Source organism: Rhipicephalus microplus, chromosome 1 (genome assembly GCF_043290135.1).
Source record: "Rhipicephalus microplus isolate Deutch F79 chromosome 1, USDA_Rmic, whole genome shotgun sequence".
In the NCBI taxonomy this organism is placed as follows: Eukaryota; Metazoa; Arthropoda; class Arachnida; order Ixodida; family Ixodidae; genus Rhipicephalus; species Rhipicephalus microplus.
The window spans coordinates 92,090,827-92,118,499 of record NC_134700.1 but is presented as its reverse complement, the minus strand read 5'-3'; positions in this window follow the sequence as shown (position 1 = coordinate 92,118,499).

Here is a 27,673-nt window from a genome sequence, read left to right as displayed (position 1 = left end):
ACACTGGCGGAGTGGTCTGGAATTTTCCTCGGTTAGGATGCGATGTTTCGTGATTGGCGTCTGCCGAACTTTTGACGACGACGAAAAGCGATCTTCCTATTACAGGAGCAGGCTCTTGAGCTGTTCTTGCTTGTGGTTCGGAGGGCTGGGATTGATGAAAGCTGAGGGAGGAGCTTGGTTTCTTTTAGCAAGTTCCGCAGAATTGGCGAGGGCGAAAGCAATGGTGGCTTCCACGATTTCTTCGATGTATGCGACCGTTGTTCCCTTGTTTACGTGTTTGTATTCATTGCTGAAATTTGTGAGCATAACCGTTGCTTTGCCTTCCTGAAGCTTCGCAATTCCTCTTGCGAAGCAAATATTGTGGGTGACCAACAGATGCTGACAGTCTTCAACGACGTCTTCCAAGTCAGGTGATTTAGGAGCGCTGACAGAAATAATGACACTGGAGCGAGGCGGAATGGTGACATGTTCTTTCAGCACATTCAAGACATGGTTTCCTGACGTCGTGCGCGGCGGCAGTGCTCCTTTTGTGGATAACGTTATCGACTTTGTTCTTTGGTTAATGACAGCACCATGGAGGCATAAGAAGTCCATGCCAAGGATGACATCTCTCGAGCAACGCTGTAGGTCTACGAAGTCTGCCGGATAAATACGGCCGTTAATAATGACTCTCGCTGTGCAGATTCCTGCAGGTGTTACGAAATTACCTCCGGCTGTGGGGATTTCGGGGCCTTCTGAAGCTGTCCTATTTTTCTTTAACTTCGCGGTGAACGGCCCACTGATGACGGAATAGCCGGCTCCAGTATCGATGAGAGCGGTCACACTGTGGCCGTCGATAAGAACGTCGAGGTCACTAGTTCACCGTTTCGCGTTACAATTAGGTCGTCGCGTCGGGTCACGACTGCGTCGGCTTGTTCCGCTGCTTCCATGTTGCGTCGTCAGGTCATTTTCGGTAAATGAGGTTTCGCCGTCACCACTTTGCCTGGTTGGCGTCGTGTTCGGAAAGCTCCGTCGCAGCATCGTCGTCATCGGAGGATCTTTGCTAGTTCGTCGCACAGAAACCGCACCTCCATCGGTTGCTGCCCTTAGTTTCCCGGATACGGGCTAGGAGACCGGCCCTGCGTTAGGCGAGAGTACTGCCGGTGATGCGGTGAGATGAGGCGGCTGGGCGACGGCGAACGGGAAGGACTTCGTGGTATCCACGGAGTTCCTATCAGTAGTCTGCGATGTCAAGTGGCCGTTCCCCTGGCTGCGGACGTGGTGCATTGATGGCAAAGCTACGCAGTCCCTGCTGTCGGTACTGGCAACGACGGTAAGTGTGCACGGCCTTGCCGCAGTGGTAGCACAGTGGGCGGTGGTCAGGGGCGCACCAGACGTCAGTATTTCTTGAAGCATAGCGCTGGCCAGCCGGTGGGCGATATGGCGTCAGTGGTGGTGGTGGCGGTGCCTGGTGGAAGAACTGCGGCGGGAGTGTGTCCTGACGAGGGCGTGGAGGAGCGTTGCGGCGCACTGCAGTGGCGCAGCTCATTGCTTCCAGTTCAGGCTGCGGTGCGTCTACGATTCCAAGCGACTGCCGAACTTCTTTGCGGACAATGTCAGCGATCAAGTTGACTTGAGGTTGCGTTGAAGGCAACAACTTCCGCAACTCTTCCCGTACGATTGCTCGATTCGTCACGCGCAAGTCGTCAGTACCGAAGGCATCAGCGCAGTTCAACGAGGTGCGGCGGTTTTATAGCGTTGTGTGCATCTCAAGCGCCTTTTCTATAGTTGTGGCCTCGGCAAGAAATTACTGACAGTCTTGGGCGGGTTCCGGACAAGTCCCGCAAACAGTTCCTGCTTGATTCTGCGCATGAGGAACAAGAGCTTCTTATCCTCAGCCATGTTGTAGTTGGCGTGTCGATAGAGCCAGATCATCTCTTTGACGAAGAGGGTTACGCTTTCATTAGGAAGTTGCACCCTTGACTCCAGCAATGTGGCAGCCATTTCCTTGCGGATGACGCTCATGAACGTGCGCAGGAACGTCGTCTGAAAGAGTTCCCAAGTTCGTAGTCTGGATTCGTGGTTTTCATACCACGTTTTCGCAGGCTCTTCTAAGTAGAAATAGACGCGGCTTAAATTTTCCTCGGGGTCCCAGCTGTTCAAGGCGTCGACTCAGTCGTATATTTCGATCAAGCTTTCCGGGTCCTCACTTGACGATCCATGGAACGTTGGGGGTTTTGGGCTGTCGGAGAATGACTGAGCAAGCTGCACGACGCGGTCGTTGTTGCTGTAGTTGAGGTCGGGATCCGGTTCTGCCTGGCTGCTTCAGGAATCGGCCCGTACTCTGGTTGTAGTCCCCTTTGCCTGCGGCTTGTGCGCTGTTCAGGGTTGGCGTCCGTGTTTTTTTTGCCGCTTGGGATGGGCTCGCGGCTCGAAGGGGGCATCCGGAACATCAAAGAAGCAGCACCTCCACCAGATGTCACAGGGTCGTGACGTCGACAAAAAAAAACAGACGGTATGATGAAGGTTAAACTTTTTATCTGGGCGAAATTGTGTCCGATAAACGGAAAGTCGCATCACAGTAGCAGACATCCACTGATAGCGGAGAACGGATCATCAGTCGTCGATCAACTGACAAACGGCGAAGTGCGTCGGCATTTATACACTTGCCGTCGAATGTTCTAGCGTTATCGCTAGCGTTGACGTAGGCTCCAGAATAATCTGTACAGTTCGCGGAGTGGGCGTGATCTTATCGAAATGATCTACTACAGTCCTCAAGCTTCTTGAATAACGCAGTAGCGGTTTGCACTCAGAATTACGTAGTGTATTGGGGCGAAAACAATACTTGAGAACAAGAACGTGGCAATATTGTCATCTTATCGTTAGAAATTGTTTCACTATTTTATCCGGTACCGATATTTATCGGGTAGTCAACTGGATGCCACTTACACTCTAGATAACTAAGTGCGCTGATCGTGCCACTTATTATTGAGATAAGACTTTTGCCGGGATGTTGTGAAAGGCCACAACTACCTGACCTACATTCACTCCCTACGTCCTTCTCAGTGAAAGTGCTTAAGTTATCATCGCCTCATTTTTTCGTCATCAGCATTTTGATTGTACTTTGTTAGCACAATGATAACATCAGTGTTGTGTGCATTTGCAGCTATCTCTACTGCCTCAAAATCAAAGGGTCACAAGTGTGGCCTAACGGCGTGTTTCTGAAAACGAAGTATTCGTCGAGGTAGACGACTGGAGAATAAAAAAATTAGCAGATCCCACGTACAGTGGGAATCGATGGTATGCGAAGCAAGATAGGGAAAGGTTCCTATGCCACTTTAAATTGAGCACAACAATACGAGGTGGAGGTAAACAATGCCGTACATGACTTTCGTGTCATGATTATCATGTTTAGACGTGTAGGTGACCTTCGTAATGTATTCACGTTACGTGATACCAAACTTAGTATATGTGGAGCTAATGAAACGACCGCGAGTATGCTATGAGCATCAAATGTTCATGTTCCCACATGACACGCATCTCAAGATTATCGTGTATGCACCCGTCACATGCGTTCGTCATCCATTGGATTCAAGTATTACCAAATTTGGTGTACGTGAAGCTAGCGAAACGACCGCAAGTGCATCATCAATGTGGCTTGTAGTCATGCTGTTACATGACACCCATGTCTTGATTATCATGTTTGCATGAGTCATTCACCTATGTCATCTGTTCGCGTCACATACTGAGTTTGGCACAAAAGAAGCTAGCAAAACGGGGCTAGCGCATCTTGAGCATAGCATGTGGTCATGTCAATACATGACACGCATCTCATGTTTATCATGTTTGCACCAGTATCATACCTTCGTCATTCACTCATGTCCCGTAATGCCAAATTTGTTATAAGTAAGGCTAGCGAAATGCCCGCGAGCGCATTATGAGCGTGGCATGCAGTTATGGTATTACATGACACGCATCTTATGATTATCTTGTTTGCATCAGTCACATACCTTCGTCATTCATTCACGTACTGTATTGCCAAATTTGGTATATTTGATGGTAGCGAAACGGCCGTGAGCGCTTCATGAGCGTGGCATGCAGTCATGTTGTTACAGGACATGCATTTCATGATTTTGATGTTTGAGTCTCTCGTTTGTGTTCGCCATGCAATCATGCCATACCATACCGGTTTTGCAACCTGCCAAGTGAATAAAACCACCGCAAGAGCTGCAGGACCATGAAATGTAAATCATGACATTCAAGACATACTACTTATGGTTTTCATGTTATGACTAGTCAAATGTGTTTTTCATACAGTCATGTTATGCCATACTAAGTTTTGTATTGATACCATTATTGAAAAGGCCAGGAGAGCTAAAAGTCGTAGGCGGTTAGATAGATAGATAGATAGATAGATAGATAGATAGATAGATAGATAGATAGATAGATAGATAGATAGATAGATAGATAGATAGATAGATAGATAGATAGATACGCTCAAAGTCGCCCAATTTGTCTAATAAATGCTTCGCATTTAGATGTGTGAATAGTCACTGCTCTGTAACGCACAGTGCTTCATACCAGATACACAGAACTCTGAACGCGTGCGGCGTTCTCCTTCAACAAGCGAAAGATATTGATATTCGTTCTTACATTCTCCTACATATACCGTAGAACTCACAGTGTGAATAGGTGACTTGAAATTACCAAAGCGCACCTGTAACCAGCGCGTGGTCGTCGCTGAGCCAGTGATGTTCAGTATAGACTTCCTCACTGTCTCCTGTTTCTGAGCGCGACGGGGGGTAGTTGGAAACAGAAAGTGCGGAAGCCTCACGGGCAAGTGCGAAGCGTTGTACGTTTTGAAAGCGCTGTTTTCGTGCCAGACTTGATTGTGTTGGCCTATTGCGATAATAGATCAAGACAGTGGCTGATGCTGAGCACTAGGTTTGGTCGGCTAAGCGACCGTTCTTCTCCAGCGGGTGTTTTTTCTTCGTAACGCGCTCAAGCTGCCGCGTTCGCGTAGTTACCTTGCGTGCATGCGTCGCTGGCACTGTGCATATAGAAGAAAAAATTGTTGGAGTGGAGGTAAAAACGAATATTTCATTCAATAGTAGTGATTTATGCACTAAGTTGCCAACTGGTTATGATTTATACAATTGCTGCTATGTCAATTCTGTAGTTTTTTCCTGTTCGAGAAGATGGCGCCAGGTATTGTTTCTTTCATATAATTTAACGAATCTGTCATACTGCTGCGTGCCCTTCCGCATGTCAGATAGAAAAAAAAAACCCTTGGACACGAGACGCCAGCATGTGCAGTGGTGGTGTCAACGGCACCACCTACGCTGAGTTCGCGAATAGACGCAGCTATAAAACGCTCCACATTTTTTAAAAACTGACAGTCCAATCTACAAGATAAATAAGAATGCCGCAATCTGCGTTCACAGATTAAACGCAAATAAATGGCTCACTTTCTTGTTCCTTTCGTGGATTTACTCCTAAAAATTGCAGCGCTGTTTCAAGATTTATTGAAGACGCGCTGACGTAATCACAACTGCGACATTTAGCGTGAAGAACGCTTCTAAGAAGCAATAAAACCACGTCGCAGCACAGCTGGTATATCATTAGGAGGTATGCAAAAATTCTCGAAACAGCGTTACAAGGAAAAACGGTGCTATTTCGATGACAGCAAGGAGAATTCAATAAATCGAGTGTATAAAGTAATCCATCGACGTAGAACGCGTCACTCTTCGGACCTCGTTTGTGGTTCGGGCTGCCATTCTTTTTCTGTTTTGCCAGTTGTACCCCACCCCCCTACTTACAGCCCGCAAACTTCGACTATAATTTTGAGCACATGTGGATCTCTTGCAGAGGCATCACAATTTGAACTGCTGAAGATCTAATATGGGCGGCGCCAAATCTAGAGCAAAATAAAAACCCAATTTCAAAACGAAACGCCACAGCGTTGACTTTGCCTCTCGTACACTTTGACCTGACGTTTTCAAACGAACACAAAGTTATATGAAAGCGCAAGACTTTTTTTTCTTGCCAATTAGAAGCATCGCCAACAGCGCGGCAGCCTTATCGACCGAAAGAAAAAGCGCCGCGGTGCTGAGAAACGAAGGGCCCAAGCCCTCCACTGAGAACACGCCCTCTTCGTGCGATTGGGGCGGCTGAAGAAAAACCCGCCGCGTACCAACAATCTCGGAGGCCATGGGCACTGGTCCATTCCTTCTCAAACCAGTATCATGGAACGAGGGTGGATCTCTGGCATCTTCGTGCTGTGCCGACGATCAAACTGCATCTTCTTCAGACTTCTGTATTTTTGCCGTTGGGTTTGGGCCTTGTGGCCTTCCTTTCGTGTTCCAGCAAAGTTGATATCTTCGCCCGCTGGCAATCAAGTAACAAGACCGAACGCAGCGAATGGCGGGCTGCACCTTTCGCTGACGGTGTAGGACGTGTTGCGATGATGTACGGCTGCCTCCAAAGCACTCTTCAGCCTCCCTTGAATTCCATGTATAACTTGCTTTATATATATATATATATATATATATATATATATATATATATATATATATATATATATATATATATATATATATATATATATATATATATATATATATATATATATATATATATATATATATATATATGACTATAATTACGCGTTCAGCAAGAGAATTAGCCTACAAACGGTAAGGCACTTGTTATCGAAGCACGATATTTTTTTCTCGGGCTCAGTTCCACAGCTTTTGGCTCATAAACTCTGGCCCAATGTCCGTAACAATAAACTTGGTGTGTTTGATATTTCTCTCTGCAACAGTGCTATTACGCTATTCGCGTCTTCTTTTCGAGCTTTGGCGGCCGCGAATCACGTGCACTCATTCACCACGACTAGCAAAGCTTCAGTTCTTTCCCCACCCTCACACTTTTTTTAACTTCTGCGAAATCAAGGTGAATTTCTTCGAATGGTACCGTCAAATATTCTGGCAATGCCATTCAATTTTTTCGAGTTTTGTATTTTGACTTCACCATTTCGCACTCATGTGGGTATTCACATAATGGGCAACATCTGCTTTCATAATTCATCATGCGAATCTCTCAAAAAAAGTAGTGGTATGACCTCTAGATAGGCTCTCAGATGTGCACGGCTGCGATATATTTCCAGCACTTCAAGTATTTTTGTTTCAAGGACACACATCTTCCCATTGCGCAGTTCCATGTCTTGCATGTCCTGCCATAGTTTCAGCAAGTTGATTCTTTTATCCAAAATTTCTTGTAGCACGTGAATACGGGACAAGGCATCAGCGTCCTGGTGCTTCTGGCCTGGTCTATGCATCATCTCTAAACTGAATTGTTGGATATACGCTCAACCATCAAGCTATTCTGCCTTTTGTATGTGCAAGTTTCAATGAATAGGTTAATTCCTGGTTATCAAATAACAGGTTGAAATGTTCGCCTTCAAGGTAACTTCTAAAGAAGCAGAGAGCCATTATGACAGCTGGAGCTTCCTTCTTTGTTGTCATGTTTTTGCGTCTTCGTGAACGTGCATGAATAGTATCCGAGGACCTTAATCTCTCTTTCGGGTTGCTCATTTTCATCACGTTGATACAGAATGGCATTTGCAGCATAGTGAGATGCAATATAAAAGTTGGTTATTGAGTACAGGTTCAGATAAAATACCTCGAACACGTTCCAGGTAGTTCACGGCACAATCGTCGGACCAGACGAACGTAAACCCTTTCTTAGTCAATGTGGCCAAACTTTTCGTTTTTATAGTATAATCTTTTAACATATACGGAAATAGCCTACGAGTTCAAGAAACACTCTTAAAAAGTGTAAAGAGTTTAAGGTAAAGCATGTCAGGTTTTGTAAGCTTTTTAATACGCTGCACGCTCCCCTTTTTAGTGCCCTTGGATCGCCAAGCAAGAAATCTTCCCAGAAAGACTACTTTTCTGCAGAAGGACTCACTCTTTTTTACGTCCAGTGGCGCAAAGTGCTTCGAGGACCTTTTCTAGGTGCTCTTCGTGATCCTCCTGCGTTTTCGAATATATGATAATGTCGTCCACGTATACATTACAGAATATTCTGATAAAGTCTTTAGGTATGTCACTCGTCATCTTTTGAAACTATGATCCAAAGTTCTTCAATCAAAAGTTTAGTCTGTTGTATTCGTAGAAGTCGAAATGGGTGACGAATTCGGTACTTTTTTGTATCTTCTTTTAGCGGTACTTGCCAGTATTCATTACCTGGGTCAAAGAGGAAAAACACTGACGTCCTTCAGTTTCTTCAATTATCTCATCAATTCCTGGAATGGGATATAGGAAAAGATCAATCTGTTTATTTATGAGCCTATATTCTGTACAGATGCGAAATTAACTATCTTCTTTTAGAACGATTTTAATGGGTGAAGCGAAAGATGAAGTGGAAGGTCTGAGAATTCCCGCCTCTAGTATTCCTTGGAGCTTCATCATTAACCAGACTGTGTGAACATCACTGAGCTCATACGGCTTTTTTCTTTAAAATGATGTTGTCTTAAAATAGAAAAGGTATAACTATAGCTCTGGTGGCTTCTGGGTATGCACCATTACACATAAGCTCGGGAAACATCCATTGTACATCTTCTCTGGCAGCGGGCCTACGGCAAGCGTTGTGTGCGATATTTGCTTCAACGCACTCTTTTCTGGTTGTAACTTCATCATTCCAAAGTATGCTAATCTTCCTTCGTGTCATTTCGAATAAATAAGATGAAGTCAAAATTTGCTTTGGGTTATACTAGTGCTTCAACTTTGAACTTCTTGCCATCATACTCCCGACAGACTTCCAGCCATCTGTAATACTCTCGACAACAACGATCATAGCTGACACCAATGAGTTTCTCAAGTACAATATCTCTAGCTTTAACTAAATTGTCCTTAATTAAACCTATATAGGCACTGGTGCCAGTTACTTAAAACTAACAGTTTGCGACCATTCGCTTGCACCTGGACACCCAGAATTTCTGCCTTCATGAGAAAGCCTGTTTCTTCAATAGTGTGACTTTCTTTAATCATGTCCTGACACTGTGCTCTCAATATTAAGGTGGTGTGTAGTCTAGATTCAGTGTTAGCCTCTGGTGTGCCTACAAATGTGGGTGTTCTTGCCACAGTAATTATCTCTGCCGACTTTAACCTCTTCATCAGGTGTCTTGTATTCAGGTGGCGGGACATAATTCAGTACTCAGAGTAGCTCGTCCATAGAGGTGAGTGATCTCACTGACAACTGTCTTAGATAGTACACTGTCATGCCTCGTATGACCAGAGTGACGAGAGAGGAGTCCGCCAATGATTGGTCAGGAGTATAAAGTATGCCCCAATTTTCTAAAGCGTACTCACTGGCATTTGTGCACCTCTGTCTTTATGGCATTATCTCAAAACTCTACAGTGTTGCATCAAAAGTGAGTGAGTGAGAGAGTTAGTGAGTGAGCAAGAACAACTTTATAATGGTCCAGTGCAGACGCTGAGGTTGCCACGTGTCACCCGGCTACTCCCACGTGGGGACCGGCAGGTCTAGCCTCATGGCCTTTTCGCCGGCACACTGAACGGCCAGGATTTATTCCTGAAGTTTTGGGCTGTGCAGAATGGCGTCCCACTCGGGTTTGCTGTAAGTCGGTTCAAGCAACCTGCACTCCCAGAGCATGTTCGCTAATGTAGCGGTCTGCCCGCAAGGAGCGCTAGCAGCATCGGGAAATTTGTGAGGAGAAACTGCATTTAGTTTTGCTAACGAAGGGTACGAATGGGTACTTGCAAAGCTTTTTCTCCGTGAGGCCCAAGAAGTGTTTGCGTATAAATTTATTCGCAAATCAAACTGTTTGCTCGTGTTCCTACAGAAAATGCCGCATATTACGCACGCCATCTTCATCGCTCGTCCGCTGGTTTTCTGTGCAAGAAAATTGGAATAAATGGAGCCATGCATAAACGCTTGGACTCCAGTCAAACATGTCTGGTCCAGCAGAAACTCCTTTATTGTCTCTTACACTTACAACTGACACAAGCTCTAAAAGATGTTGTTTAATACATGTCTTTTGCACTTCAAGTATAGGGTTATTTGCACTTTATCTGCTAATATCAGCGGGATTTGCTGGTGTCGGCAATGTGCGTGCCGAGGGAGTATTTACTACTCGAGACGCTAAATCTTCAAGAGTCGTGTTGACAGACATGCTACTTTGAGCAACGAGGTCATCCAAAGTAGCTACGGCAACAATGGCGGTCGTCTCCAAAAGGTTCGGAGCTGAAGTGACTTCCTGCAGCTCCACCTATTTCTGGCCTTGCAAGCCTAAGATGAGTGGTCGCTTTTGACGACGGTTGAAGTCTTGATCATATTCGGCCTCCTGACCTCGACTGCGGCAATGTAGAGTTTTCATGTACACAACATGACTGCATCGAATTGTTAACCCATTCCTTTTTCTGGCGTCGCCTTCTTTCTAGTTCGATTTCTTTCTCGAACTAGCGGTGCGGATCACTACATCTGTCAATAAAAGCAGTACAACTTTGCCTCATTTGGATGTATATGAAGCATATTCTATCACATTCATACTATGTAATTGAAGTTCTAAATCGCTTCTACACCAGATTTTATTATTTGCACAGCACTGTGTTAGAGGTTATGTACGATGAGGTGGTTTACTGAATCAAGACTTGCCTACAAGAGCGCGCTCTCTGATGGCTTCCAACTTGTAAAAGGGGGGCAGTTTTTTTCTATGAACGCGACTGTGTGGCTGCAGTTCGTGCGTGGCCCTTCGATAGTTGCCCCGCCGCAGTGGTCAAGTGACTAAGGTACTCGACTGCTGACCCGAAAGTTGTGGGTTTGAATCCCTGCTGTGGTGGCTGCATATGCGTTGGAGGTGGAAACGTTGTAGACCAGTGTGCTCAGATTTGGGTGCACGTTAAAAAACCCCAGGTTGTCGAAATTTCCGGAGCGCTTCTCTACAGCGTCGCTGATAATCGTATGGTGGTTTTGGGACGTTAAACCCAAGATATCAATCAATCAATCAATCCCCTTCGAGAGTTACTGTTTGACTTCTGACGATATCACAAACGAGCGTTCGTCCACTATCTTCTCTCGGAAGCAACAAAACGCGTGTGGTGGTGAGATGCATCTTCTTTTGGCAGGTGACATGCCAAGCGATCTATGATCAACCGTATGCCCATTTGTAGCACATGCCAATAGGATTTTCATGAATTCACAAGCAAATCGAATGAAAACAGACACCTCACTAAGATAGCAAGGAAAAACAGACCACTGAGCTTGCTTTAAAGGAACACCTATTAGCAAACAATCCTGATTTTACTACTTCACTGTCATTTCACAATACTGAACTCACTTCCCTACCACGAGATCCGCTAGGTGACGTTGGGCGGTGAGGACGTGCTCACATCACTATCCGCTTTATGAAACGCTTTCCGGCGGAAAATTCATTCAAGTCTACTTGAAGAGTGCGTCATCTTTTTTGTGAAGTTGCGAGGATTCGAAGGACCGCAAAAATTTGGGACCTGAACCAGCTTCACGAAAAACAATTACCATTGGTAGACACGACGTGCACGAAGGCAGCTCACCGTATCACCGGCTTTGGTCGGCGGCGCCGGGACGCTAAATCGTGCAGGGTGCGGCAGGATCGACTGGCTCACAACCATTCGACCGACTTTCTCCGACATTTTCTGCATGCGCAAGTAGGCGTTTGGTGTGTAGCGACACCACGGACCCGAGCTAACGGGGGAGTTTCTACTCCCCCCCACGCCTAGCCGTGCGTGGCTTTGCCGTGTCCGGGGAAAAGGGGATCCTGGGGGTTGAGCCGACGCTGGGTGATTGGACCTTTAAGGCCCCCCCCCCCGGCAGAGGCAACACACCCCTTTGGCCCCGGCTTCACGTAGACGGCACCCCTGGGCTGACCCACCCAGGGGAAATCGGCAGTCGCCTTTTCCTATCTCTCTCTCCCTACATCTTCGTCTTTATCTCTCACTATTTATCTGTCCTGTCTTCTACTCTCTTCTGCCTACTTCCAAACTTCCTGGCGGCTAGGGTTACCCTGTGCAAATAGCCTACCTTGGTCTATTGCATTGGGTTATAGTAGCGTTCTATGGCTGGTGTCTGCAGGTTTTAGCATCCGCAAACTTGTAGCGTCCCCTCGTTGGGCTCCGTGGTGGGTTGCCGCCAACGCTTCTGAAGAAAATTAAACTGGAATGCATAGAGCGTTTCCCTTGTTAAGTGATCGTACCGCCTTAAAGCACGTACGCACCGAAGACTTTGGCTTTTTTAATCGATCAAATGAAAACTTTCCCCATTTTCATGTCATACATAGTGAGATAAGCAGCAAGCACGCCAGAACTGTATCCCCCTTTGTAGTAGCCAGATGTCTCACAGAAACTCTTGGAGCCGGGCACAAAGTTACCAAATGGCCAGCGGAAACTTCCTCCTTGAAGTTCGAGAAAAAGAACAGTTTGAAAAGCTACAGAATCTTTCAACTTTTGGTGACACTCCCATCACTGTAACGCCACACAGATCTATGAACACAACCCATGGAGTAGTATCTGATGCTGATTGGCTCGGCTTGACCAAAGAGGAACTTCTGGAGGGGTGGAAGAGTCCGAATGTGGGAAATGTACAAAGAATCATCATTAGAAGAGACAACAAGGTAACACCAACGAAACACCTAATACTCACGTTCGCTTCCAGTATTCTGCCAGAAAGTATTCAAACAGAGTACACAAAGACGTCGATCAGACCATACATACGTAACCCACGTCGCTTTTTTAAATGCCAGAAGTATGGCCACGGCTCACAAAGCTGTCGTGGTCACCAAACTTGTGCACAATGTGGAGTGTCAGGCCACAATTCTGACAATTGCGAAGGACAATCACGCTGTGTGAACTGTGGTGGAAATCATGCCGCATACTCACGGTCTTGCTCATTTTGAAAAAAAAAGAAATTATCACATTGAAAATTAAAGAAAATATCACATTCAAAGAAGCAAGAAGAAGAGTGTTGCCATTTTACGGCGCATCATATGCTGATGCGGTGCAGCAGGGGGCAACGCTGCACCAGCCCTTGCCACTCCTTCGGCCGGCACAGAGCGAGCCATTGGCTGTGGCGCATGCCCCCAAGGCGGCAGTAGTTCAGTCTACCCAGCCTCCAAGCAAACTGAGGCCAGAGACTCCAGGGTCCTCTGGTCTCAAGGCCTCCCCTTACCAGGCGAGGCCTAAAATCCGAACCACCAGCTTGCATGTGCGGGCACCCAGTGCCTCTGAAGAGGCAATGAATACAACGGTACCCTTGGTATCAAAAATACGGCGCGGCTCCTTGGAGCTCGCCAAGAAAAATAAGAAACCAATAACGGGGCCGGACGACCATCCTGCCACCTGAATTAACGAGCTCACTCCAACACAGGATACTCTTTGTACACACAGCAGCATCTCTCTCGTTTAAATATGTAGACAGAAATATTACAGTGGAACATCCGAGGCCTTCTTCGAAACCTCGATGACTTACAAGAACTCCTCCATGAACACAATCCTAGAGTGCTGTGTGTACAAGAGACACACTTGAAACGAACAAACACAAACTTTTTACGTAACTACGTTATCTTCCGAAAGGATAGAGATGTTGCCATGCCACCATCCGGTGGTGTAGCGGTTATAGTTAGTCAAGGTATAGCATGTACACAATTACCCCTTCAAACTTCCCTCGAGGCGGTGGCTGTCCGAGCAGTTATTCTAAACAAACTCGTCACTGTCTGCTCTTTGCACATACCCCCCCACCACCATCTTGAAAAACTTCAATTTCAGACTTTAATAGACGAACTACCTGAACCTTATCTGGTTCTTGGGGACCTGAACGCACATAATGGTCTGTGGGGTGACTCTCGCTGTGATGCACGAGGTCGTATCATTGAACGATTCCTTATTTCATCAGGTGCTTGTCTGTTGAATAGGAAAGAGGCAACATACTATAACCTTGCCAACGAAACTTACTCTTCCATAAACCTTAGTATCGCATCTCCTTCACTTGTACCATTACTTCAGTGGAAAGTCATAAATAATCCATACGGCAGTGACCATTTTCCTTTAGTTTTGAGTACACCAATATTATATGAATGTCCTCCACATGTTCCCAAATGGCTCGTAAACAAAGCCGACTGGGAACAATTTCAAAAGCTTACTCACCTAAATTGGCTGACATATGCGGATTAGGCATAGATGGAGCTGTGCAGTACTTCACGGCTTTTCTTACTGACGCAGCACCCAAGTGCATTCCACAAAGATCTGGACTGCCCGGCAAACGACACGTCCCGTGGTGGAACACTGAGTGTCAGAGTGCGCGAAAAGAACAGAACAGGGCATGGAGGCTGCTGCAGAACTCGCCGACAGCGGAAAACCTTGAGAGCTTTAAGAAAATAAAATCTCGAGGCAGGAGAACGCGTCGGCAAGCCAGAAGAGAAAGTTGGCACAAGTTTTCATGAGGGATAAATTCATATACACAAGAGGCCAAAGTCTGGAACATGGTTCGTAGGGTAGCAGGAAGACAAGTACGCTCATTCTCACTCGTAAACACTCAGGATGATACTTTGGAAGATCAGGAAAACTTCCTCGGTGCACACTTTGAACGGGTATCCAGCTCGTCCCACTATACTGACACTTTCCAAAAATACAGAACAAGAATAGAAAAGCAGAAACTCGAACACAAATCCACTAGATACGAGGCATATAACCAAGCTTTCAGTCTAGCTGAGCTCCAAACATCTCTAAACTCCTGCAGTACTTCTGCCCCAGGTTCTGACCGTGTGGTGTATGCAATTTTAAAAAACCTACCAGCCGAAACACGAAAAAACTTACTTTGTTTGTACAATGCTATCTGGTTTTCTGGCACTATCCCTACCTCCTGGAAAGAGGCTATTATTATTCCCATTTTGAAAGAGGGCAAGGACTCTTGTTTAGCTTCAAGTTATAGGCCTATTTCACTTACAAGCTGCTTGTGCAAAGTCTTCGAAAAAATGATAAACTGCCGACTTGTACATATCCTTGAAACAAACAATTTGCTCGACCTATTTCAGTGCGGGTTTCGAGAAAGTAGATTTACCACAGACCTACCACCTTGTTCGTATTGAGGCACAGATAAGAGACGCGTTCGTCCATAAACAATATTTTCTCTCTGTGTTCCTCGATATCGAAAAGGCTTATGATACAACTTGGCGTTTTGGAATTCTAAGAGACCTGTTCCACCTTGGTGTGCGCGGAAGAATGTTTCCCATAATCGAAAGTTACCTGTCAAACCGGACATTCCGTGTCCGTGGGGGCAGTGTTTTCTCCCGAACATTTGTCCAGGAAACAGGCGTGCCACAAGGTGGTGTACTTAGTTGTACACTTTTTATTATCAAAATGAATTCCTTGCACTTGTCCATCCCCCACAATATGTTCTACTGTACTTATGTCGACGACGTTCAGCTTGGCTTCAAGTCAAGCAACTTGGCAATGTGTGAGCGGCAGGTTCAGCTGGGTTTAGGCAAGGTCTCCAAATGGGCAGATGAAAACGAATTCCGACTTAACCCACAAAAAAAACACGTGTGTCTTGTTCACTCGAAAGAAAGGCATCAACTCGGAACCTGACATTCGACTGAATGGGCAACGTCTGTCTGTCATAGCCGAGCATAAATTCTTAGGCTTAATCTTGGACAACAAGTTGACCTTCGTTACACATCAAGTATTTAAAAACAAAATATTTAAAACCCATGAATGTTATAAAAGTGTTGTCATGTACTACATGGGGTAGTGACACGCAATGAATCATGAATCTGTATCGAAGCCTCATTCGCACCCGCTTAGATTATGGGGCCGTTGTTTATCAGTTTGCAACTCAAAGTGCTTTGAAGATGCTGGACCCCGTGCACCCTTTGGGCATCCGCCTTTCTACGGGTGCTTTTCGCACCAGCCCTGTAGAAAGCCTTTACGTTGAGTCAAATGAATGGTCGCTTCATCTACAGAGAACTTACGTGTGCTTTGTATATTTTCTTAAGGTGAAAGCAGACAACAAGCACCCCTCATACTTTGCTATTAATGATCTGTCGAGCACCATTCTGTTTCAAAACAGGCCTTCGATGAGGCAGCCCTACTTAGTTCGCCTGAAGGGTCTAGCTGAAGAAACTGGAGTGTCACTTGAACAGAGTTTAGTGGCTCCTGTAGCATACCCGCTACCGTGGCAGTGGCAGACTATAGACTGCGATGTGTCTATCCTAGAAGTTACAAAACATGCACCTATTGCCCATATCCGAACATACTTCCTGGAACTTCAACACAAATACACACGTCCTGAGTTCTTTACAAATGCCTCCAAGTCTAACTCCTCGGTGTCCTACGCTGCTGTCGGCCCATCCTTTTCGGATGCTGGCCCTCTACATCCAGGCACAAGTATCTTCACAGCGGAAGCTTACGCGATACTTGTGGCAGCTAACACACCAAACAACTACAAATACAAAAAGCAGTAATTTATACAAAGTTCCTCAGTGTGGTAACTGCTCTGCACAGTCTTAAAACACAAAAAACCCGGTCCTTGTCTCACTTTACTCCAATTTCTCTACGCACTGAAACAACATGTTGTAGTGTGCTGGTTGCCAGGGCACCGTGAGATCCAAGGCATTGTGAGGGCGGATCGGCTCGCTGCATCCGTCCACAAAAGCACTGCCCCTACACCCATATTAATCCCGACGTTTGATCTTAAGCCGTCTCTCAAACGAAACCTCAGGGACTACTGGCAGAGCAAGTGGGATACACACACACAAAACAAACTACACATTATTAAGCCACACCTTGGTCATTGGCTGCCAGTATCAAAATCGCGTCATACAGAGGTAATACTAACGAGACTTAGGATAGGACACACATACACGACACACACATATCTTTTGTCCGGTGGCGATCCACCATTTTGTGACAGATGTGGTGAAGCATTAACAGTCCTTCACATGTTAATTCAGTGCAAACACTTAGAAACTCTAAGAAAACAGCATTTTCCATTACCCTACCGACAACATATACCTTTACACCCTGCAATGTTCGTTGGTAGGGAACCGCTTTTTAGTCATAAATCATTGTTAGCGTTTTTAAAAGAAATTCATAATTTTTATATCATATACCCGGGCATTTCGTAGCACGACCTCCCCAGAGAGGTTTTTGCTGCGGTGGGCTACACAGGAGAGCACTTGCTTCACGGCCCTTGGACGCAAAGGTATGAATGAGTGAGGTACTTATGCTAATGCCATACATGTCTACCATCGTTTTACATTATCACCAACTTTTGTCACCTATTTACACCACACACACCTTTCATGGCATGGTCATTATTTCATTACTTGTATGTTTTTACCCGCCTTACTCCGAGGAATTTTACGGCCCTTATACAGCCGCTAATTACAATCATTGTCCACATTTCTTGTCCCATGAACTGGCGCTCTTTGGCCATCACATGGCCCTTGAGCCGAAAAACACCATATATCCTCATCACATTTTCTGACCAAGTTAGAAGTCAATGTTGAGTGCCATTCAACCTACCTTTTGGACTATACGCTTTGCGCAGAAGAAAACGGATGTCGGCCCATTCCCCTGTTTTTACTGAGCATGCATGCATAAGGACGCCTAGAAATTCTTCGTCTACATGGACGTCGACGAAGACCCTCCCTTCGCATCTCTTGTGTCGGAGAATAAACCTAAGGATGGGAGTAGCGTCTAATCAAACGAGGAACCAAGTAACGATGCGCGAGCGCACAGCGCCGCGTCTCTCGATAACAAGAAAGACGACGACGCGGGTCTGCTTCTTACTTAGACAGGGGACGGCTGGCACACCTTCCTTTCATGCAGAAGAAAAAAAGATACCTGAACAAAGCCAGAAAAAACCCGAGAAGAGACCAGAGAAGAAAAGCAAAAAGTCAGCATTTCATCTGCCTTTCGATGCAGCATGGTACAGCCAAGTCAAGCGGGATTTCCAGCGCAGAAAACGCTGAATACCAACGCCCCTTCAAAAGGAAGTCTTAAAGGTTATCTTGAGACCGCACGAGGGCCTCACAGGGAAAACTCTATTTCGATCGGAGCTCTCTATGGCAGTGATAGAGGCCTGCCGGAACAGCTTTAGAGGAGAAAGTTTTTTGCTGTGGGTTCACCCCCAATCGAACATTATAATACTGTCCACGCCACACGAACAAGTGGCGGGCAGGCTTAGAGAGATCAACCAATTGAAAATCAGAGGACGTATTCACCCCTTCATCGCGTACGTGGTTGACCCAGAAGACGTGCTCCGAGGCATCGTTCACGGACTACCACCCGAAACCACTCAGGCCGACCTGAAGGCAAACCTATGAATACGGACACAAGGGATGAAGATAGAGAGAGCCAGGATGGTGGGCTCCTCGAAGTCAGCAATAATAACTTTCACGGGTGACGTGCTCCCCAGGTGTGTCTATTTTGTAGGTGCAGAGTCGATCTGTTATCCATACAAGCCTACCGTACAGGTTTCAAGATTTGTCGTTCAACTGGACACCGAACCGATGTGTACCCGACTCCGAATGCCAACGTGTGCTCTAAGTGTGGGACGTGTGATCCTACTATAGAACACGACTGTGCCCTAAACTGCGCCATGTGCGGTGAAGAGCACGGTACAGGAGACAAATCGTGCAGAAAGAAACTGAAAAATGTGGCTCCCCATATATCGCGAGTGGAGACGCCTAGAAGACAGACAGAGTTTACCTACGCCGAGAAGGATTTCCCGCAACTTGAGCAACACTAGCAGAAACCTTCTCGTTGGTTCAGCTCAGACCGAGAGGAAGCGACGCTCCAGAAGCGGCAGACATCTAGATCCAGCTACAGATAACGATCAAGATCAACATCAAAGACCACGCAACAGCGAAACATCAGGAAGCCTGTGGGGGCCCCTGGCAAGCTAAACTTGAAGAAAACACCAAGCGGCAGCTGGGAAACAAGCTCGCCTATGCCAGGAAAGAAGAATCAGCAGCAACCACTAACCTTAGTACGGAGGACGTACAAAACAACCAACCAAACAAGGTGAGCTGGGCGAGTTCAGTGCCTCCCAATGTTCCGGTAACTGATAGCTCCCAGTATAGGAAAATTCTAGAGGAGAACAAAAGATTGACACAAGAAATTAAACACCTTAGAAATCAAATGGCTGCGGAGCAGAAACAGTATAAACTGGCCATCTCGTCAATGGAAAGCAAATTAGAAAATGCAATTAAGAAAATACAAAACACTGGGTTGGTAGGCAACCCCACCGAAGGCAATGAAGAGGCGCAGGAGTGTCTTGCCAACATAAAGGATAGGGCAGAAACGAGCGAGGAAACGATAGACGAAGACTTGTTTGCTACTCAATCAGAAAGCAGTGAACTAGTAAAGCAAGTGCCGACACAGGTTCAAGCAAACAGGGAAAGCATAGCTACTCTACATGAACTTCTAGCTGATTTCATGGCGGGAATGAAAACGTTTTTTGTAGAAGAACTAAAAATTCAGAGGCAGTATGTTAACGATGCTGTAGGAAGCTTGCAGAGGGCACTAAACAAATGCTCCCTGTCCAGCCCGGTTATTGACAAACCATCCAAAGCGGGCCACGACAGCATGAATACGACCATGCAGCATGACCAAAAATAATATAACTAGTGCAAAACATTTAGAGATTTGTCAGTAGAACTGTCGCACTTTTCACAAGCGCGCCGCAGCACTCCGAGATTAATGAACTCGGTACCAATTCAGCCAGACGTAATATGCCTGCAGGAAGTTGGAACCAAGATGGTCAAACTGCGGGGATATTATTGTTTACATGATCCAAATTATCTTCGCGTAGCCTCGCTGGGTAGCAAAAGTATTGCAGCGAAGGTTGAGCACACAGAAAATATGCGGATAAATCATGAGATAATCACACTACTTCCTCTGAAGAGAGGCAAATTGAAAATGGTAATATTAATTATATACAGCCCTCCCAAAGATAAACACGAGGACTTTGGGGCACTACGGAAAGATGTCAAAGATGTCGTCGGAATCGCAGGGGCGAGAGATCGACTTGAGGTATTGGGCGACTTTAACGCACCGAGCACCACCTGGGGTTATTCCAGAGATTCCCCTAAGGGGATGCGTCTCGAACACGCCGTATCCAAGCTATGATTGAGCTTAATTACTCTACCCACAAAACCTACGAGGCTGGGTAACAGCGTAAGTCGAGACACATTCCCAGATCTGACATTCACACGAAATATTAACGACACTAACTGAACAAACCTGGAAGAAAGTTTTGGCAGAGATCACTACGTAATTAGCATTTCACTGTCAACTTCAAAACTACGAAGGGTCGCAGGAGACGTGGTGATCACTGACTGGGAAAGGTACAGACGACGTGATCCCCCACCCGACTCTGTCCCGGAGTCGATTGGGGAAGGGTCAGAGTATATAATCTCAGTTCACAAACAAACATCTAACGTATCACAAAAACAGCAGAGACTCCTGCAGTCGACAGGCAACTGATCAACCTGTGGCAGAGCAGGCGCAGTATGCTCAAAAGGTGGAAAAACCAGCGACTCAACCAGAACCTTCTCCGTAGAATCACTGCTTCAGGAGAGAAGGCAAATCAATGCACTAGCAAAATTGCAACTGAGAGATGGATCCAGTTCTGCAGTTCACTACACGACACACTGAGCACTGCAAAAACTTGGGCCATACTAAGGAGCATGCTTGACCCAGAAAAATCTAAATTGGCCCTCAACAGAACACTAGAACGAATAATTCATGATTTTCCGCGCACAGAGGAAGAGTTCATACAAGCACTTAAGGACAGACACATAGGAGAGAATACCGATAGTTTCAGTATTCAAATCCAGTACACTGGTGCGAAAAACGAGAGACTCGACGCCCCAATCACTAAGGAAGAGGTCTTTGCGGCTGCCCAAGCAGCCAAGAGCAATTTTGCCCCAGGTTCAGATCAAATCACAATTGCAAGGATAAAGAACCTAAGCGTTTAGGTTATAGAGGCACTGACAAACCATTTTAATGACAACTAATGGCTCAAACGTAAAATATCCGAGGATTGGAAAGTGGCCAAAATTGTTACGATACCGAAACCCGGAAAGAAGCCATCCCTGTAGGCACTTCGCCCATATCCTTGACGTCATGCATGGGAAAGCTTTTCGAAAAGGTTATTCATAATCAGCTCCAGAGCTTTATAGAGGACAACGGTTTTTTTTCAGGCACTATGTTTGGTTTCTCCACTCAAGACGCAATTCTCCTATTACAAGAGGAACTTTTGAGCTATATACCTACAGGAGGAGAACATCTACTACTAGCCCTTGACCTAAAAGGATCATTTGACAACATCTCGCATAAGGCCACCCTAACGGAATTGAACAACATCGGATGTGAGACAAACACCTACAATTACATCAAGGCATTCCTCACAAAAAAGTGGGCTTCGATAAGCGTAGCAAAAGTCCCGTCAGACGCTTTTGAGATGCCAAACAAAAGTACCCCTCTAGGAGCCACCCTCTTTCTCCTGCTCTTTAATATCGCCATGTTAGGACTCACACGGGCTCTGGATGAAGTTCCGCAGTTAGGATACACTCTCTATGCGGATAATATCACCCTATGGGCAACGCGTGTATCTCTGGCTAACAAAGAACAGACACTTCAAGAGGCTGCAACAGCAATGGAAACTTTGCGAAGGCAAGCGGGTTCTGCCGTGCCCCAGAAAAATATGAAATTATCAGGGTACATGGAAAAAGATACAAAAGTGAAGGAAGCATCGACATACTCATTCAAGGTGTCAACGTATGTGAGGTGACCATCGCACGTATTCTTGGTTAATTGGTTTAAAGTAATGGACGAGCGAACCATACAATAAGCATGTTAAAATCAGCCACAAAACAAGTTGCACGAATGATCCATAGAATAATATACCACAAACAGAGAATGAAGGAAAGAGACACAATTAGATTAGTACAGGCACTTGTACTGTGCAACGTTACGTATAGTGTACCTTTCCACGTGGTAAACAAATCAGAAGAAGAAACTATCAAGTCTATAATCAAGGGCGACTACAAAGTGGCCATAGGGCTCCCGGTAAGCACACCAACCCAAAAGCTTTCGGACCTTTGTATACATAATACATACCCTGAGCTAAAGACAACGGTACCGACTGCACAGAGAAATCGTCTAAGCCAAACGAAAGCAGGGAGAGAGATACTTGCTAGCGTGGGCTTCCCACCATACCCCCCGAACCTGGACGAAGTTCTTGTAGAAATGCCGGATTCAGTCTGCAGCAAGACCTCGACCTCACCGCGGCCCAAGAACATGGACGCAAAAACAAACAGAAAGCGCAGAAAGGATAGAGTGCGATGACTCCGAAAAACATTCAAAAACAAATTAAATGTTTTGCATGTGGACGCTTTGAGGTACAATTTTAAACGGTCAGTTGCATCAGTACTTAGCATCGACAACTGCATGGTGACATGTGCATCGCTGTACACTTCCTCGATCGCCAAGGCGGAACGCTTTGCCATTGCCCTTGCAATCAAAGCGCAGGAACAGAGAGATGAACCGCAGACAAATATCATTTCCGACTCGCAGGAAGTGTGCCGTTTCTTTTTAAGAGGCTGCCTTCTGATAAAAATAAGCAAATTGTTAGGCGGCAGATTGACGAACAAATAGACACTGATCTGCTGTCCAGGACACGCAGGCCTGGAGGGGAACGGAAGTGTCGACGCTTGTGCTTGAAGGTTCACAAACCGAGCAGAGCTTCGACAGCACACTCAATCCTTTGAAACACTCCAGGAGGAAACTATCGAGGAGGAATATGACCCATCCAGAATTACCCCTCGCGAAATTCTTGCTAACCAGTGAGGTATGCGACAAAAATATAGCGCCCCCCCCCCAAATCATTTGAAGGGGAGGACGCGACTGACCTCCTCCGAATTCAAACGGGAGTCTTTCCCAATCTTCAAAGATTACACAAAATTTTTTCAACGCTGTATGGGCATGCGTGTCCGTGGTGTGGCGGCTCGCCACGCTCTACCACATTTCGTGGGGATGCCTTAAACGACCACCAAATTTATATACCTATTTAGGTCAGTACAAGCTTTGTAATACTTTCGAGCAGTGGGAGGCACAACTCGCCAGCTCTGACCCAGAGGTGCAGCTTGCACTTCTGCTTCACGTCAAGCAGGCAGCGGCAGCCAGTGGAGCCCTGAACTTGGGACCCCACCTATCAAGCTCTTGACCCCTGTTCAAAACCTTTCAAATAAAGTTTTTCCTTCCTTCCTTCCTTCCTTCCTTCCTTCCTTCCTTCCTTCCTTCCTTCCTTCCTTCCTTCCTTCCTTCTTTCTTTCTTTTTTTTATTTCCTTCCTTCCTTCCTTCCTTCCTTCCTTCCTTCCTTCCTTCCTTCCTTCCTTACCATGACAGCACACTTGGTAAGCGTTCTCGCGTCTCGGTCCGGTGGGTCTCGTCGTTGGTAGCTGGCCACCCCATCGGACTCGTCTCTTACAATGAGGAGCAATGCTTGTACGGGAAAACAGATAACAGACATTTATTTACACTACAGAGGTTAATAAAAAGTTTAGTTAGATAGTGGTGTTCTTCGTAGATGGCGAGCTCTCTACTCGAAAAAGCACACCGAATGAGCCAGGAGGGCTCAATAAATAGGGTATGTTCTCCCAAGATCCGTAGAGTGGGGAATGCGTACAGATGGCACTGTCCAATCACGGATCACACACAACCAGCGAGGGTGACGGGCATGCATGGCCCACGTGAACGTCCGATATTGAAGCATGCTTTCTGCATGGCCATGTGGCACAAACATGGCTGTTCCTCGTCGATGTGTGCCGCTGGGAGGAGTCTGAAGCTCATGACAGCATTCATCAAAAGGGCTGCCGCAAACAAGCTTAAAATGGTCGGCAGAGCTTCCTGCTTAACTAGCGGGGCGATTTGCGGCCGCCACCACCGTCATCTTCTAAAGAAGTTGCCGCACTCGTAGTCGTCTTCTGAACGGCTTACGGCGTCAGGGTGGCAAGACGCCTCACCCTCCGGCCAGGCGGAAACAATACCTGGTGGACGTAGGCCGCCGACCAGTCGGCGACTTATTTGAACATCAAAAGGAACGCCGATCCCTTGTCAGCCCCGACGCCGGTCATAACAGCTTCTCCGCCGGGGAAGGAAGATCCCTAGGTGCAGTGGCCAGCAGGTACTGTGCAGCGGGATCTTTATTGCAGCTTGTCGGCTCTTCCTCTATTTCTCTTGTCCCGAACAATGAATCCGCTGATCATGAACCAAGAGAGCGTTGCTCGCAGGGATGAGGTGCCTCCCTCCATCACATTCTCCGCACACGCCAAATGAGACTGGAAGCTGCGCCGAAAGTCCAACCACAAACAAGCAAACACATTGCGACTCCCCACCAAGAATCACCGGACTAAGAATCACCGGACCTTGACTTTAATTCTGTTTCGCCTGCCATGTAGAAACACCAATTCAGCCACTCTTGAACACATGAAATTAAACAAAACACTTGGCACATTACTGGATAAATACAGGAAATTTTTAGGCCTCAAACCGAAAACACAAAGCAGAAAATTCTTTTGAAGCCTTCGGGGCACTAGCGGAAACAACTCAGACCATCTGCGTTGCCGTTGAGCTAACCATTCTTGTAATGAATATCAAAAGTGAATTGTTGAAGAGCTAAGCTCCAGCGCAAGAGACGGCTGTTTTTCGATGACATGGACTGTAGCCCAGTGAGGGCACAGTGATCAGTCCCTATTGTGAACCTGGAACCGGCGATGTAGCTGGCTAGCTTCTGCACAGCCCAAACAACGCAGGCACATTCCTTTTCTGACACACTGTTGGATTCTTCACGAACCGAAAGCTTTCTACTTGCATACAATACAGGGTGTTCCTGGTCGTTCTCTCCCCTTTGACAAAGCACAACGCCCATACCCCTGTCGCTGGCGTCACACTGAAGAACGAATGGCTTAGAGTAGTCAGGCGCGCTCAACACTGGCTGACTCGTCAGTGCCTTCTTTAGTGTAAAAAACGCATGTTCCTTGGCCCCATTCCGTTATACGATCTGTGGTTCAGTCTTCCTAAGAGCGTCTGTCAAGGAACTTGCAATGTCCGAGTAACGCGGGTATACCTTTGGTAATAACCGGCCAAACCAACAAACGACCGAATGTCCTTCTTGGTTCGTGGTTGTGGAAACTTATCTATTGCGGCCAGCTTCACCTCTGATGGCCGGCGGCAGCCTTGACCTTTTACATGCCCTAGATAAGCTACCTCAGCGCGCCCCAATCGGCATTTAGCAGCCTTCACAGTTAAGCCGGCCTCACGCAGACGACATAGCACCGCTCGCAAGTGTTTCATGTGGTCTACCCAGAACGAAAAAAATAGCGATATCATCTAGGTACGGGAGAGCAATGTCCTGCATACCCTATAGCACTTTCTTCATTGGTCCAGAAAAGCAATAGGAGGATTTCTTTAATCCAAAACTAGGGACCTTCGGCCGGAAGGTTTCCATCGGGGATATAAATGCCGCAAGCCTACTAGCCCTCTACGTTAGAGACACCTGCCTGTACCCCCTGTATAAATCCAAAATCGAGATAAAATTGGCACTGCTGACTTGCTCAAGCCTTTCTTCGATATGCGGAATTGGATATGTTTGGTCTTTTGTAATCGAGGTGAGCCTCCGGTAGTCAATACACGGCCGTGTCTCCTTCCCCGGGACCTCAACCAAGAGCAGAGGCGAGGTATAATCACTCTCCCCTGGCTCAATCACTCCTAGCTCGAGCACTCGGTTTATCCCCGTGGCCATTATTTCCCGTTGCCTAGGGCAAACACGGTAACCTTTAGAACGTATTCGATCTAATGATGTCAGCTCAATATCATGAACTAGGGCTGCGGTTCTGCCGGGTGTGTCTGAAAATATTTCTTTAAATTCAAACAATAGTTTTTTTCGGTTCCGCCTTTTGACCTGGCTCCAACTCCGCCTGCTCTACCAGGTTACCAATAGTACTACCAATGTCCTTGCTCTCTGTCGTTCCGACCAGTCGACGACTTGTTTGAACATGAAAAGGAACGCCGATTCCTTGTCAGCCCCGACGCTGGTCATAACAGCGTGAATACGCGCAAGACATACAAGTGATAACGATATCCTAATGCTGCCAAACCAGCTCGTAGTGAGGTGCCTGTACCTAAGTAATCAAAGAATAAAAAAATAACGTATCAATTTGTGGCACTGAAATTCTAATATACAAGTTTCAGGTACTTTGATTGATTCAATGTATTTAAAGTATGGAGAAAACTCACCTTTTTAATGTAAGACTGACGTTTACGAAGCTCAAGTTTCCGCCCGAAGTATGATAAGTAAAACTAGCCCTTAGCTTTTTTTATCTAGAAATTGTCTTGTTATTTCAAAACAAAGGTAATTATAGTTGCAAAAATCATGACGGAAAAATGAAAACGGGTTTGAACTGTTACATTAGTCCTCTTATGAAGAGTGAGGTGAGAAGCATAGCTTGATTCCCCTGGCCGAACGCTGCATTATTAATTTTAACGCAATATAGCAGATCTTCAATTTCGTGTCGAGCACCCGGCCCCAGCTAAGAAAGGCAGCTCCGCGTGCCACCCTCAAAAGGGCCTGGCAGCGCCTAGCCCTGAGCTCCCGCCACCAGCACGAACCCAGCGCCTTACTCACGCACATCAACATCGTCTTATATTCCTCTCTTGAGAAACAAAAGATGGTGATGCCGAAGTGCACGAGTGTGGCATTCCTCTGGCGGGATTTCAATACAGTCTCTCGCTCTAAACAGGTTGTTGCGTGGCACTGCGTTAGGCAGGTGTGTCAACACCTTTACCGATGTTAAAACTGGTCAAGTGGCATCCTGAGCAAGTAAGAAAGAAGTATTCCAAGCAAGTAAGAAAGAAGTATTCCAAGCGAATGCAGTTCCTAAATGAAGCTTTTCGAAGGTGGTCCTGAGCTTTTGAAGATCTTCTATTGTATCTGGCAGGTTTCAAATACCATCTGGGCTCTATTGTCTACCTGGTAAGTTCTCTGCAACCTGACTCAACAAAGGTGAGTGGCACCCACTAACTCACTGAATCTCAACGCACATGTGTCAGTCGATCACATTACATATGCACTGCGCTGCAGCCTGCAGCGCAGTGCATATGTTATGCGATTCGTCATACAACTCAGTGCTTACACTACGAAACAATGCTCCAAACATGGCGAACAACTCATCGTTGTACGTTTCCCTTTCAGCATCGTCAGTATCGTAGGTGAATGCTGTTGTTCTCAGTTCACTGCTTCTTTTGCACGACACACTGCTTGCTCTTGATCATGGAGCATGGAGCTGGTATGTGGCACTCCTCCTCATCTTTCTTTCGTATATATATATATATATATATATACATATATATATATATATATATATATATATGTTGTTTTTACTTGCATGACATTCATTTCATGATTGGGACGTTAAGGTTTTTCAAGTATGCTCGCCATACAGTCTTGTTATGCCACATCGATTTTGGTATTGATGCCATTATTGAAATAGCCACGAAAGATAAAAGTCGTAGGCGGCTTTAAAGACAGACAGACAGACAGACAGACAGACAGACAGACAGACAGACAGACAGA